The sequence below is a fragment of the Globicephala melas genome, chromosome 14 (genome assembly GCF_963455315.2).
Source record: "Globicephala melas chromosome 14, mGloMel1.2, whole genome shotgun sequence".
Taxonomy (NCBI): domain Eukaryota; kingdom Metazoa; phylum Chordata; class Mammalia; order Artiodactyla; family Delphinidae; genus Globicephala; species Globicephala melas.
Window position 1 is genome coordinate 65,326,079 of NC_083327.1, and position 14,851 is coordinate 65,340,929.

A 14,851-nucleotide genomic window follows, 5' to 3' on the forward strand; every position below is an offset into this window, starting at 1 on the left:
TACTTCATCAAAATAGAAACGCTTCCTGTAAATCATCTATGCTTCCATTAATGTGTCATACTAGAATGTATGCGCTACAGCCTGATATTCCCATTTTTCAAGAAAAGTCAGAAATCTGAGTTGTACCTGAAGTGTAGTGAATTATAAATTAAGCATTTATTCAACAATATAATTACCAATTTAGCTCATAGCCCTAACTGATGTTTTTGTTCCTCATTTTTACGTTTGTAGAATAAAGACATTAATGTTTTAACTCATGGCGTTTTTCTGAGGATTCTGTCAATCAGCAGAAATAGTGTTTGGCATCTACTAAGTGATCAGTAAAAGTCAGCAGTTATTATTCTAAATAAATTATTGTTTCCAAATTGTATCATTTATTCAACAAACATTTCATGCCTATTATTTTTCAGGCATCATGCAAATTTCCGGATCCACAGAAGAGACTCAGAACCACTTTCTTTTCTTCGATATTGAGTTGTTGCATATCCAGCAGTACCCTGATTTCTGTTTATCTTAACTTTCTTTTGGAGTAACCTTTTTTAGGGTTTATAAATAACAATGTCCCAGAGATGTGTTGGGAAATGTTTAACAACTGGCTCTCCAGAAAGAGAGGGAGAACAAGAGAAAACGCACAGGAGAGAGAGGATTTTGGGGAGTCCTGTTTTGTAGAATCTACCAGTTTCCATGTGTAGATAATCCTACAGTAGCTGATTTCAAATTACCAGTATGAAATCACTGAACACAAAGTTGGAAAGAAATGCAGTCACTTGAGATGGTTACAGTACGCCTTTGAATATAAAACTTGTTAGTGATGTTATGTGGCAATTTGAAAGAGAGCAGTTTTTATGTTCATGATAAGACTTGAACACCAACAGAAGTATATTTGTGCCAAAAGTCAAACATAAGTTTAATAGGACACACAATAACATCAAGTACAATGTAAAATGATCTCAAATGGAAACTGAAAATCTGTTAAAAAAAGAATTTATTTTGGACTGGAAGGAGAAATGCAAACATCATATAAAGATGACACAGTTTTGTTTTGTTTTTAAAGATATTTATGTAGTAGTTTCTCTGTGCCAGGCATGATTCTAAGAACTTATAAATGCTAACTGATTTGAATAATAACTCATTTGAAAAAGTAACTCATTAAAATGAATAGTCTTGGAGTATATTCATACTTTTATAAAAATAGTCATGTTCTACAAAAGACTAGAAGTGATCTTGCTATGTATGGAATCCAGAGATCAGAAGATCTGCAAAACGGCAGCTGTAATCTTACCGAAGAAGAATAGGGGCCTGAGTAAGGAAAATCATGGACACAGAAGGAAGGAAAATTCTTTAACTATAAATAAAATAACAACATAATAAATAATAATATGAAATAAAATAAATAATAGTATAAAATAATAACATAATGAAAATAGCTGTGATTTTTAAAGCACATAGGTAAATGCTTCTTGGCAAGTGGTTTTTCAGTTTATATTTTCATTCACATTTTGAGTACCTTGTGTGAGGCACTGCAATCATTCACTTGGTGGGAAGCACAGTGGATAACAGAGAGAGAGATCACTGATTTCCTGGAGCTCTCCGTCTAGTTGGGAGCTGATATTTTGTACACATTAGGGTTAGTAATGCTAGCAGCAGCTTTGTCCCCAAATCTTGTTGGTTTTCAAGTAAAAGTTTATATCTTTATACAAAGTCAAATATGGATGTTCCTCTTCAGTAAATGGTCTGTGCAGCAAGGATATTCAGGAACCCAGGCAAATTGCATCTCATAGCTCTAATCCTCTAGGTCCTAAAAGTCCTTTCCATTTAGCAGATGGAAAAGGAGAGACATTGGTGGATCATGGAACAGGATTTTAAGGGTCAGTTCTGGGAGAGGCAAATATCACCTCCATTCACACCACATTGGCCACATCCAGTTGCAAAGGAGGCAGGGAAAAACAGCCCACCTGCACACTCAGAGGAAAGGGAAACCTAGTGTGATGAAACTGAAGTCTCTGGCACATATTCAATTTCTCACTTATTGCTCACACAATTCTAAATGTAAATTACTGCATCCATTTTACAAATGAGAAAACAGAAGCTCAAAAAAAGATTAAATAATTTTCCCAAGTTAACATATTTAGTTTATGGCAAAGCTGGAATTTGAAACCAGGTCATGATCTTACTACATGAGAATCAACATGTAGAAAATTTTTTTATTTTATCTCCTGTCTATGTTTTGTTTTTAAACTTTTCAGAAAAAAATAATTTAGGTGACATGAATTAATGTTTTCCAAGAAAACAAACTCAACATTTAGAATTAACTCCACTACCAAGAACCCCACAAGACCAAATTATATAGGAAATTTTGTCTACCCTTTATTTTCCAATTTGGAGATTTTATGTAGACAGTAGAAAACTTTTGATAAAATCTCAGGGATAGGCTTTACAAAACATACACTTCTAAATAGAATATCATTTGCAATTATTATCAATAACAATAAAAGGCTGCCAAGGCTGAAGCCATAAACCTTAGTGAAGAACACAGGATTATTGCTTTATTATGGTCAGAGAGGTATTTGAAATACCTTTCTGCTATATTTGGAAACTAATAAAATATAGATTGAAAAGAAGGGTAAATAATTACAGATTTTAAGCTCATATTTCAAATTCCACCCAGCTCATGCCAATCTGAAAATCACAAATTTGATTTAAGTCTATGCAGCGAAACACCATTTGTTTTTGAGCTGTCATTCAGTTCCCTATGACAAATTTCTAAAATATTTTCCTGGAGCATGTAGAACTTGATGAAATGTCCTTACAACATTTTAAGTAGTTAATACACATAGTCAAGAATATTGTGGAAAGACCTATTTTAATTATCTCTTTGGTTTTATTAGCAAATGTGAATTTGTAAGAAGGTATATTCACATACACAGGGTGATAATATATAGTGAAATCATTTTACACTGTGATAATCAAATACTTTTATTAGGCTCTCAGACTTACTGGAAATGTACTTTCTTGGTACTTTGTTAGGATGGCAATAGGCACTTTAGGTCTCAGCTCAATAGCTAGAATCACTTATTTTACATAGAGCGAAACAAAGAGGATTTTCTATTGTCTTAAACTTCATTTTGCTCTGTCATATGAACTCATTTTGAAGTCTCTTTCTTGTCAGCAATAAAATCACTTTGTGTCAAACTGAGACAGAATGTGTTTCTCTTTTGAGAAAGCATCTCATATAGAGCAAAGTTTCAAAACAGCAAATTAGATTTATTTTAATCACAAAAATCTGTAATGTTCAAAAAAGAATATAAAGGAGACAAACTTCCATGCTAAGAAATTCCATAGCTAAAGTTTCCTACGAAAATAACTAGCTGACCAAAGATGGAATCATTGTCTAGAAATTAGAACTGGGAAGAAAATAAGCAAGATTCAAGCATTTATAGTTTATACATCTGTCTATTTAAGGACTTCCAACCCCATAGCTTGATGCCATTGTCAGGAAAGAAATGGAAAATCCTGTTACAATTGTCTAGTTGGTCTATCATTATTCAGGATGAAAATACAGTTTAGTCATTCACTAACTCAGAATTCTCTCTTTTTAGCAACTTAATACAGTATCATGAAACAACTGCCCCAGACGGTTTATAACAAGACTCTGTGCCAAAAATACATTACTTGTAAGGAAAACAGGAAATGGCAAAGAGAAAGTCAACTTTAACCAAATTTCTGAGTCACCTCTTCCTGTGGATTCATCTTGTCATAAAACTCCACTTGTTTTAGGACAGTTCAAAGTGTGAATTAGAGGAAAGACAGCCTGATAGTGCTGTTAATTGGACTGAGCCACCAGGTTTTCTAAAGGTTAGTTCTAGGCCAAATGATTAAGCGGCAAATATATCTTTGACACCACCTCCTCTCCCAATTCTGTGCTCAAACCCTTCCCTTCCAGGTAACCAGGGTCCTGCTGCTTTATTTGGCTTCCCAGGGCCTAAACTTTAATCTCAAAAACCAGTGCCATTAACATGACAATTTAGTCAGTTAACATGATAAACTAGTGTCAAGTGAAGGTACAAATGAAGATTTTGTGAAAGACTGGGGTTACATGAACTCTGTTGGAACTTCCTCAAGGAGAAAGAGGGCCAATGGTAATAGCAACCAAAAGTTACACTCAGAATTTGTTCAGCATTTTACTATGTTCAGGCAGTGGACTCATTGCCTTAGATAATCTCATTAAAACATTACAACAACGAAAGCAAAGCTCTCAGGTATGTCTGTTGAAAAAAATGCACAACCTAAAAGTTAAGCATTGTGTTTTATTCGGCGGACTTTCTGAGGACTTCAAGCCCAGAGACAGCCTCTCAGATAGCTCTAAGGGTCTGCTCCAAAGAATTAAGCGTGGAGCCAGGATATATGATATTTTTGTAACAAAACCCAGGTAGTCAGAATATCGAAAGATTACTGTTTATTAAAGAAAACCAGACATCTGAAGTTAATGAATTTAGTGCTTTTCTATGTGTGGGAAGATGCAAAAGTCTGGGCTCATCGAAATCATTCCTTTGATATGTACCTCAGCTCTCTGGTTCCAGTATTCTGTGTTTGCCCATCCTGGCTTTCCTCAGGGCTCACCTTCGGGGCATCCTCTGTTTACTGATATAGCAGGCAACATTCTTCATTCACAAGTAATTATTAGGTATTATGTATATATAATATATATTTAAATTTTGTATACTACATATATATACTCTGTTTACCTATCTATCTATCTATATTTTAGTATAGGAGGAGGCTTGAGGCTTAAATGTTAGGTAACATTCCAGAAGATCCCTAGCTCTTACCCAGTGGAGTAGGCTGGTCTGAATTCAGAGTCTGTCATTATACTGATCTGCATGGTTATGTTTCATGAGGGAGTGTTTAAAGATGAGAAAGGAGCTTCATGTTAGAACTCTCAGAGAGTGCCCTGAAACTTCTTACACATGAATGAGAATCTCCTAGCTCCTTTCATGGGCCTGGCAGTCATATTCGTTGTGAAAATTTCCCAAATGATTCAAACCCACTCTCTGATCGAGGGCCCACAGTGGTGTATAAAGATTTGGGTGAACACCAGTGTCATTTGATGCAGACAGGAAACCACCAGCAAAAGAGTCACTGGAGTACAAGTACAATGATTCAAGTACTAGTCACGCCTCCCTTTGCAGGTACAAGTCCATGGCAGGCAGTGCTGGAAACTTTGGGTAATCCTTCTGGTTAAGTTTGAGTTGTAGCAGAAGAGAAGCCCTTCAAGGAGGCTTTTGGAGTGGATTTTTGAATAAGGATGAAAGTCCTTGTTCTCTGGATCGATTTGAACTCAGACCCCATGTTCCTTCATGGTTTTTTCCTAACAAGCCCTGCCAGCCATGTTGCTCTTCAAGGTAGGTCCTAAAGTAGGAAATTTGTTTCTCAATATTATCCTCCCCTTGCCATTCTTCTACATGTTTTGGTCTGCTCTTTTGGGGAGACCTGGGTCTCTGGAGTTCTAGTCTGGCAGGCTATGCCTATAGCTGCAAGACACACTCCAACTTGCAAACATAGACTTTGAGAAGACTTCCTTGCTCAGGATTCCACCTCTACTTCCCTGGGTATCCAATTCAAAACTTGATCTTGGTCTCTCTGTCTCCTTCATCATCAGGGACTCCCAGTTTCATGGGGTGAAGGTGTAAATAAAGAAAAACCAAGAGCATTGGTCACCACACAGTTCTACAAGGATGAAGTCATTAGCCACTGCAGATGCTGACTGACAGGGCACTCTGAGAGGAATTCAGGATGAAAAATAAGTTGAAGCACTCTGTGCTTTGGACAGGCAGCCTCCTTGGATAGTTAGATGTATTGATGTATCTCAGGAAGAATTTCAGTGAAACCCTGATTCTTGCGTCTTCCCATTTATAGAAAAACACTAAAATCATTAACTTGAGATATTTGTTCTTTGGCAATAGCAGTAATCTTTTACCAAGAATGTATGCTTAACTGCACATATTCCCTCACCAAAAATCACATATAAACTGGCTTCTCCTCTACCTTGTTGGAGTATTTTGCCCAGAGCTACTGAGTGGCTATCTCCCAGGCTATAGTCCTCAGTAAGTCCTTGAATAAAAATGAAACTCACAACTCTCATGTTGTGTGGTTTTCTTTAAGCTGACAGAGGGGACTTAGCCCATATCTTTTATCATTTTAAGATGCCTTGGGAGTGTAGATATGCTTCCATGGGCTGCTGTAGACCTTCTACCAGGGTTCTAAATAAGGGTGGAAAACAGATATCATTCAAAATGTTAAAACATATTCAATTATGAGGTCAGAACTCATGTTGTATACACTGAGTTCAACCACAACAATAATAGTTTCTAGGAATACTAACAGTTGAAAACATTAAGCAAACTTTTAGACTTTACTCTTCTCCTCATTGATTCCTTTTGTTTTGCTTATTCAGGCAGGAGGGGCAGGAGGGTGAGGATGTAACATATGTTGAAGCACTTACTCCTTTCTGGATTGCCCTAATGAGAGTCCTGGTTTAAAGGTGTAAACTGTGTTTCCTATTGCTCAGCACTTTGGGGAAGTAACAAATGTTTCCAAGGGATTTAGACACATTAGAAAGGATTTGGGGATCAAAAAATTTGAATACATCATAACCTCACCACCCAGGATCAGCACATTGAATGGATACTGCAGATGATGACAATGTGGACAGAAGAGGACCTTGGGCCATGTGTCTATCTATCCATTCCTTCTACTATTTATTTTCATAGGAAATTCTCAGTAAAGACAGGGATACCCTTAATTGGCTGATGAAAAGTTTCCAAAACCCAGTGAAATTAAATTCATAAAAGAAATTAAGTTAGGTTTTGCAATGTGAAAGCAAGTTATGTGTCATACACACCTGTTTTTTGAACTGAGATTATTAGAGAACTCTACTGTTGATAATAATGACATCACCCAAATCTGTATATACTCAAAGCCTAGTACTGTAAAACCGTGTAGATGGGAATGATGAACTCAAAGGACATGTAAGTTAGCTTCAAATGAACTGTTTTGGATCTGGGGATAACTTCAATTTTATCTAGGAATATTTACCAGCATATTGTTTAGCTATTGAACACCTTACCATTAAGACAATATGATTCAATATTTTCATGTATGCATTGAAAAATAGTTTAATATAATATATTATCATCATCCAGAATTTAAAACATTTTAAAGTAATTATTTCATGTACATCACATTTGTGTAAAGGAATAATTCATTGTCTAACATTCATATATAAGGTGTGAACAAAAATGAAGACACATTGATAGTTTTTTATAATTAATGAAAGTCAACACATTTATGCTTAAAATGCAGAAATAGACTACACTGAAGAACTACAAATGAGAATTTGAGTTACTTAGAAGGCAGTCATTAAAATTACAAAGTGACTTCTTTGTTATAGGAAATTTGGTTTAATTATTTAAGAAATAGGTCACCATTCTATTTCTTCTTGTGATATTATTCCTCGTAATGGGCTGAATGATTTTCTCTCAGCTTTTTTTTTATATTGTTATTTGTAACTGGCTATTATTGACTATTCATAAAGTGCATTTAATAATTTCAGGTATATTACAGATTCCTAGTTAATTAAATACGTATAATATAAATTGAGTAGGAATATATATATATATCTTTTCACTTTTTTTAGATTATCACCTTTATGGTATAATAAATACATTTCTCCTAGTGAAATAATGAAGCAGAATAATAGAGTGATGTAAAGAAAACATTAGTAACTTTTTCCTTATCTTGATTTGCCATGAAATATCTGAGTAATTGGAAGTTGTCTACAAGTGTCTGATTGGCTTTCAAGAGACTCTATTATGCTCTCTTTATTTTCTAATCTCTTCATCTGATTCCATTAATTAGTGAGCCCAGAATATGGGCCACATCTTATTTACATTGGAATTGCATTATCTATTACAGTACCTGGAACATTGCAGGTATGCAATAATTAGAACCCTGTTTTCTTGCTGAGCTTCAGTGTCTTGTCTTTAGGATGGAAATAACATTTTTAATAAATTATATGGCCATGACAGGAGGAATAAATAAAATGTTATATAAATTAGAAAGCATTTAACTTATAAAACAATACAAATATTAGATTTTACTATGTAGATTCTATTTATTCTTTAAGATTCAGTGTAATCATTTATTCTTTTTTAGAGATGTTCTGATCACCTCATTTTACAATTATTCCTTCCTTTCCCACACTCCAATTTTTCTGTTTAGATAGTAAATAAATTTAAAATAGCCTCATGCAATTTAAGAAACAAGAGAGACCTTAGTCCAGTATATGTGTTTTGTGGAGGAAGAGGCTGAAGCCCAGAGAAACACAGTGGGAAGAACTGAAATCTTTTGATTCTTGGGTGACTGTTCTTCCTGTGATTGCCCATGATGAGGAGCTGATTGGCAGACCATGCTAAAAACATCTCAATCTATTTATCTGTAAAATCAGCAGAATGTAAAGAGGCTGTCTAGAGAATTTTGTATTTCAGGACCGATCAAAATATGTATGTCATATTGATTCTGCAACATAATTGTTCATTCTGGAAAATATTGTAAATAAATTATACACAAGGGGAAACACCTTCAGAAAAATGCCTCCATGTGAGCAGACAGCATTTTTCCCATCTCATAACCATCTCATAAGGAAAGATAAAGCCATCAGTCATGACCAGCCTTAACCATACTCCCTCAAAAAATGAACATCAGCACTCTTTCCCATAATAATACTAAGGTGAGGGGAAAACAATCCTTATATTATTTCAAGACTGATTTTTCAATCTGAATTTTTAACCAAAATCTTTTCTGTTTCTCTGATACTTTTCTCCATAAATTAGTCCCACTTTCGACTGAATTTTCACCTTCTCCATCCCCATTACCACATTTCTTATGGACATATTTAGGTCAGTCTTCTAAAGAAACTTCTTGACTCTATGGTTTCCTATTGCTAGCATCATCTTTCCCTCTCTTGCCCCTTTTTTGAAAAAGCCATCTCTATTTACTTTTCTTTTCCCTAATTTGATACCTACTGCTTAACTTGCTGCATTTAGGCACATATCTAGGTTTTGCACGGTGTGATTATTAACTTTCTGTGGTAGCATGACTGGATCATGGAATGCCCAAATATTTGGCAAAACGTTATTTCTGGGTGAGTTGGTAAGGGTGTTTCCAAATTAAATTAGCATTTAAATTAGTGAACACAGTAGAGTGGTTTGCCTTCCCAGGTGTGGATAGGCATCATCCAATCTATCAAGGACGAGAACAGAACAAAAAGGTGGAAGAAGGAAGAATTCAGCCTTTCTTGCTTGAGCTGGGATATCTGTCTTCTCCGGTTTTTGGGGCTCCTGGGTCTCAGGCCTCAGACTTGGAATGGAAGCTACCTCGTAGGCTCCCACCTTTGGACTCCAACTTAATTACATCATGAAGCTTTGCTGGGTCTCCAGATTGCACACAGCAGATGGTGGGACTTCTCAGCCTCCATAATTGTGTGGGTGAATTTCTTAAATAAATATCTTTTTACACACACACACACACACACACACACACACACACACACACGGTCTGAAACTTATAAGCAAGTTTAAGACTTTGAAGTTCAAGCTTCAGTGGCTTCATGATAAATTTGCCTTTGCTGAAAACTTAGTTTTCTTTTCACCAACTACTGAGGTTGCTCTCATTTGAATCATCAAATACTTGTTGGTGCTAAGAGAGAGGGCACACTTGAAAACTTGCTTGGATGAATTTGTATTTTTGTATTCAAAATACCTATCCCATAGGGCTTCCAAGATGTTGCTTCTTTGTCATCTAGAATCCAGTACAAATAATGCCGCTTGACAACAATCTGTGTCTCATTCCTTGTTAAGTAACCTTTTTCCTGCTCATCCAAAAATCTTTCCCAAGATTTTAAGGCTCTTCTGTGTATATTTGTCGTTCTGAAATTCAGGGAGGATGATCTCAGTGTGGGTCTGTTTGTATACATTCTGCCTGACAGTTGGTGGCTCCTTACCATATAAAAATTCATATGCATTTCCAGGTCTTGGAAATTTTCTTCTCTTTCCTGTTGATTACTTTTTCTGAAAGTCAGGAAATAATATGAGGTATTGTGTAATTTATGTAAAATACTATAAATCTGTAGATACAAAATTATGTATATATAGATTTATTAAAATATACGAGAGAACATGACAAAAACAACCATGATTATCTTTGGGAAGATTTTGTATGGCTGAGGAAGAGAGTAAAGGGGTACATTTACTTTCAGTCCTTTTAAAAACTACTTGTCATATAATTGACATAGAGTATACTGAATATATTTAAATTGTACAGCTAGGAAAGTTTTGACACATGTATACAGCCATGAAATCATCACCACAAACAAGATAGTGAACATATCCATTACTTCTCAAAGCTCCCTCTGGACTCTTATAATGCCTCCCTCTGTTTTCTTCCACCCATTTCCATCCCAAGATTATTACTCATCTTTCTGTCATTATCAATTAGTTTGTATTTTATAGAATTTTCATGCAAATAGATTCATACCATATCTGTTTTTTTGGTCTGGATTCTTACATATCACCTAATTATTTTGAGATATATCAATAGATAATGATTATTTACTCTGCTGAGGTTTTGATTAGTATTGCCTTTAATACACGTATAGATCAGTTAGAGAACTGACATCTTAAGAATATTGAGATTTCTAGCCAATGCTCATATTTAGGCCTTCTTTAAACTGATTTTTAGTTTTCAGTATATAGATTGCACACATCCTATGTCAGATTTATACCTAATTATTTCAGGTTTCTATATTATTTAAGTAGAATTGTTTTAAATTTCAATTTCTGATTGTTCTTTGATAGTAAATAGAAATTCAATTTACTTTTGTATATTAATCTTATATTGCAACACACTAAGCTCCCTTATTCTATCTCTAGTTCACTGAGAGTTTTTACAGTAGTAGATGTTGAATTTTGTAACATGCTTTTTCTACTTCTATTGAGATGAAAATATTTTACATGTAATTTGTTAATATGGAGAATTATTAATTGCTTTTTTTTTTGCGGTACACGGGCCTCTCACTGCTGTGGCCTCTCCCGTCGTGGAGCACAGGCCCTGGACACGCAGGCCCAGCGCCCATGGCTCACGGGCCCAGCCGCTCCACGGCACGCGGGATCCTCCCAGACCGGGGCACGAACCCGCGTCCGCACCGGCAGGCGGACCCTCAACCACCGTGCCACCAGGGAAGCCCTATTAATTGCTTTTTGAATGTTAAGCCAACCATACTTCTCTTCACTTGATCACAATTTGTTATCATTTTTATTATTGTTGGAAGGATTTGTTAACATTTGGTTAAAATTATTTGCATCAACGTTCATGAGGAGTATTGATCTGTAGTTTTCTTTTGATATTTGTCTGCTTTTAGTAACAGAATAATGCTGGCTTCATATTTCTGGAAGAGTTTGTTTAGAATTGATATTCTAAACAATATCCTCTTCACATTTCTGGAAGAGTTTGTTTAGAATTGATATTATTTCTTCTTTTAATGTTTGATTGAATTCTCCAGTAAAACAATTTTGTCCTGGTTTTCAGTTTTTTTTCTTTTTATTTAACCATTTTTTTTAATTGAAGTATTGTTAATTTACAATGGGTTTTTCCCTTTGGAACATTTTAAATTACAGTTTCAATTACTTTACAGATATTAATTACTCAGAATATCTATTTCTTATTGAGATTGCTTTGGTGGTGTGTTTCAAGAAATTTGTCCATTTAATCTACGTTGTCATATTTATTGTCATAAAATTATTACAGTCCTTCTCTATTAACTTTATTTATTTATTTTTGTGGTACGCGGGCCTCTCACTGTTGTGGCCTCTCCCGTTGCGGAGCACAGGCTCCGGACGCACAGGCTCAGCGGCCATGGCTCACGGACCCAGCCGCTCCACGGCATGTGGGATCTTCCCGGATCGGGGCACGAACCTGTGTCCCCTGCATCAGCAGGCAGATTCTCAACCACTGCGCCACCAGGGAAGTCCCTCTATTAACTTTTAATATCTGCAGAATCTGTAGTTATTTCACTTCTCTAATTCTTGCCATTGATAATTCAATCTTCTCTCTGTCTTTTTTTTTCTTATTCCTCCCTCTGACTAGAGCATTGTAAATTATATTGATCTTATTAAAGAATCATTTTGGTTTTACTTTTTTTCCATTTTTAGTCAGTTTTCCATGTCATTGATTTCCTTTCTATTTTCTTTCTTCTTCTTACTTTGGGTTTAATGACCTCTTTTTCACATTTCTTAAGGTTACTGCTGAGGTAATTGATTTGGTACCTTTCTTAATTTCTAATATAGATGGTTATTGCTATAAATAAATAGTCCCTCTAACTTTTGCTTTTGAAAATTTGCTTTTTCACTTACATTCAGTTCAAACTTTTTATAATTCCCTTTTTGATTAACTTTATGATCCATGGATTAGTTATAAAAGTATTATTTAGCTTCCAATTTTGTAAATTTCTAGAGATCTTTCTGGTATTAATTTCTAATTTAATCACACTGTAGTCAAAGAACATAGTTTGTACTATTGGAATCTTTTCAGATTTCTTGAGACTTACTTTATGGTCCAAAATACAGTCTTATTTCCTCTTAGTTATATAGGTTAGTCCATGCAATGGGCTACATAAGAGTAGAGAGTGGGCTACATAAGAACATGGATACTGGAGTGTATGTTGGCTATCATGTGTCTATTATGTCTTAGTCTACATGCAACTGGAGCCCCAACATGTCCTATGGAACTTACATTGTATTCAGGGGTGCCAAAATAAAAACATAAACTAATAAGTGAACAAATGATATAGATTGTAATAAGTACTATGAAACACATAATCAGGATGTGGGAATAAAATATAAATGGGCTGACTGGTGCTATTTTACCCAGGGTAACCAGGAACAGACTGTCAATAGAAGGACAAATGAGTAATAAGGATGGAATATATCAGTCATTCAAATAGCTGAGGAAAGAGAAGTATCAGCAGAGGGAAAGATCTTGGTATTGGAGAAAAAGAATATAGTCAGTACTTAAGAGTAAATCTCACAAATATATAGGATCTGCATGTGGGAAACTATGAAAGACTAATGAAGGAAAGAAAGAAAATCTAAAAAAAAAAATTGAGATAATCTGTGTTCATAGGATGAAAGACTCCATATTTTTACAATATCAATTCTTCCCAATTTGACCTATAGATTCAGTGAAATCCTGAACAAAATCCTAGATAATTTTATAGATATTAAACAACTGATTCTAAAATTTATATGGAAATACAAAAGATCTATCATAGCCCACACAATACTGAAGAAGAACAAAGGTGGAAGACTCACAGTATCTGACTTTAAGAATTACTATAAAACTATCAATACATTAATCAAGGCATCTGGAAGTATTGAAAGAATAGACACATAAATCAATGGAGCAAAACTGAGTGCCCAGAATAGACCCACACAAATATCATCATCTTTAGAAGATAGTTCATCAGTCTCATAAAGCTAAGCCTCAATTAACATATGACCCAACAGTCATAATCTTAGGTATTAACCTGACTGATTTAAAACATATTTCCATGGAAAAACTTGCACATAGATTTTATATCATCTTTGCTCATAATCACCAAAAACTGGAACCAACCAATTTGTTCTTCAATTGGTGATTGAATGAATAAACTGTGGTACATCAATAGTACGGAATACTATTCAACAATCAAAAGGAACAAGCTATAATTCCACACAGCAAAATAGATGCATCTTAAAGGCATATTTCTAAGCATAGAATCAAGGCTGAGATTGCTATAACTTGTATAATTCCATTGACATGACAGTTTGAAAGAGGTAGAACTGTAAGAGATGGAAAACAGGTCAATAGTTGCCTTGGGGAAGCACAAGGGATTTTTAGGATGGTGAAACTATTCTGCATGATACTGCATGATACACAAGATCATTTGTTTCTCAAAACTCATGTTGCTTTATAGCAAAAGTGAAACTTAAATTACTAAATTAAAAATAAAATCCACTAGGAGGGTGGGGGATTTCTAGATTGATTTCAGACTGTGGAAAAAATATCTGTTCTACAAATATATTACAGAACCACATTGAAGGTGGTGAAAACAGGAGTGTTGACCTCAGTAACTTTAAAAATGACTGGAAAAAAAAAATGACTGGAAGCTGTAAGTCTAATGACAAAAGGAACTGTATATAAGTACTGTAGTCTAGTACATAAAGTCATTTCTCATGGGGGTATGAGTTAGCAATTTTGAAACTGCTGTACATGTATATGGAATTGATAAAATTAAATAAATGGATGTTGGCGGCATGGAGGTTCCTTAAAATCTAAAAATAGAACTACCATATGACCCAGCTATCCCACTCCTAGGCATATACCCAGAGAAAAACACAATTCAAAAAGATACATGCACCCCAATGTTCATTGCAGCACTATTTACAATAGCCAGGACATGGAAGTAACCTAAATGTCCATCAACAAAGGAATGGATAAAGAAGATGCGGTACATATATACAGTGGAATATTACTCAACCATAAAAAGAACAAATTAATTAATGCCATTTGTAGCAACATGGATGGACCTAGAGATTGTCATACTGAGTGAAGTAAGACACAGAAAGACATATCATATGATATCACTTATACGTGGAATCTAAAAAAAGGGTACAAATGAATTTATTTACAAAACAGAAATAGAGTCACAGATACAGAAAACAAACTTATGGTTACTGGGGATAAGGGGGAAGAGATA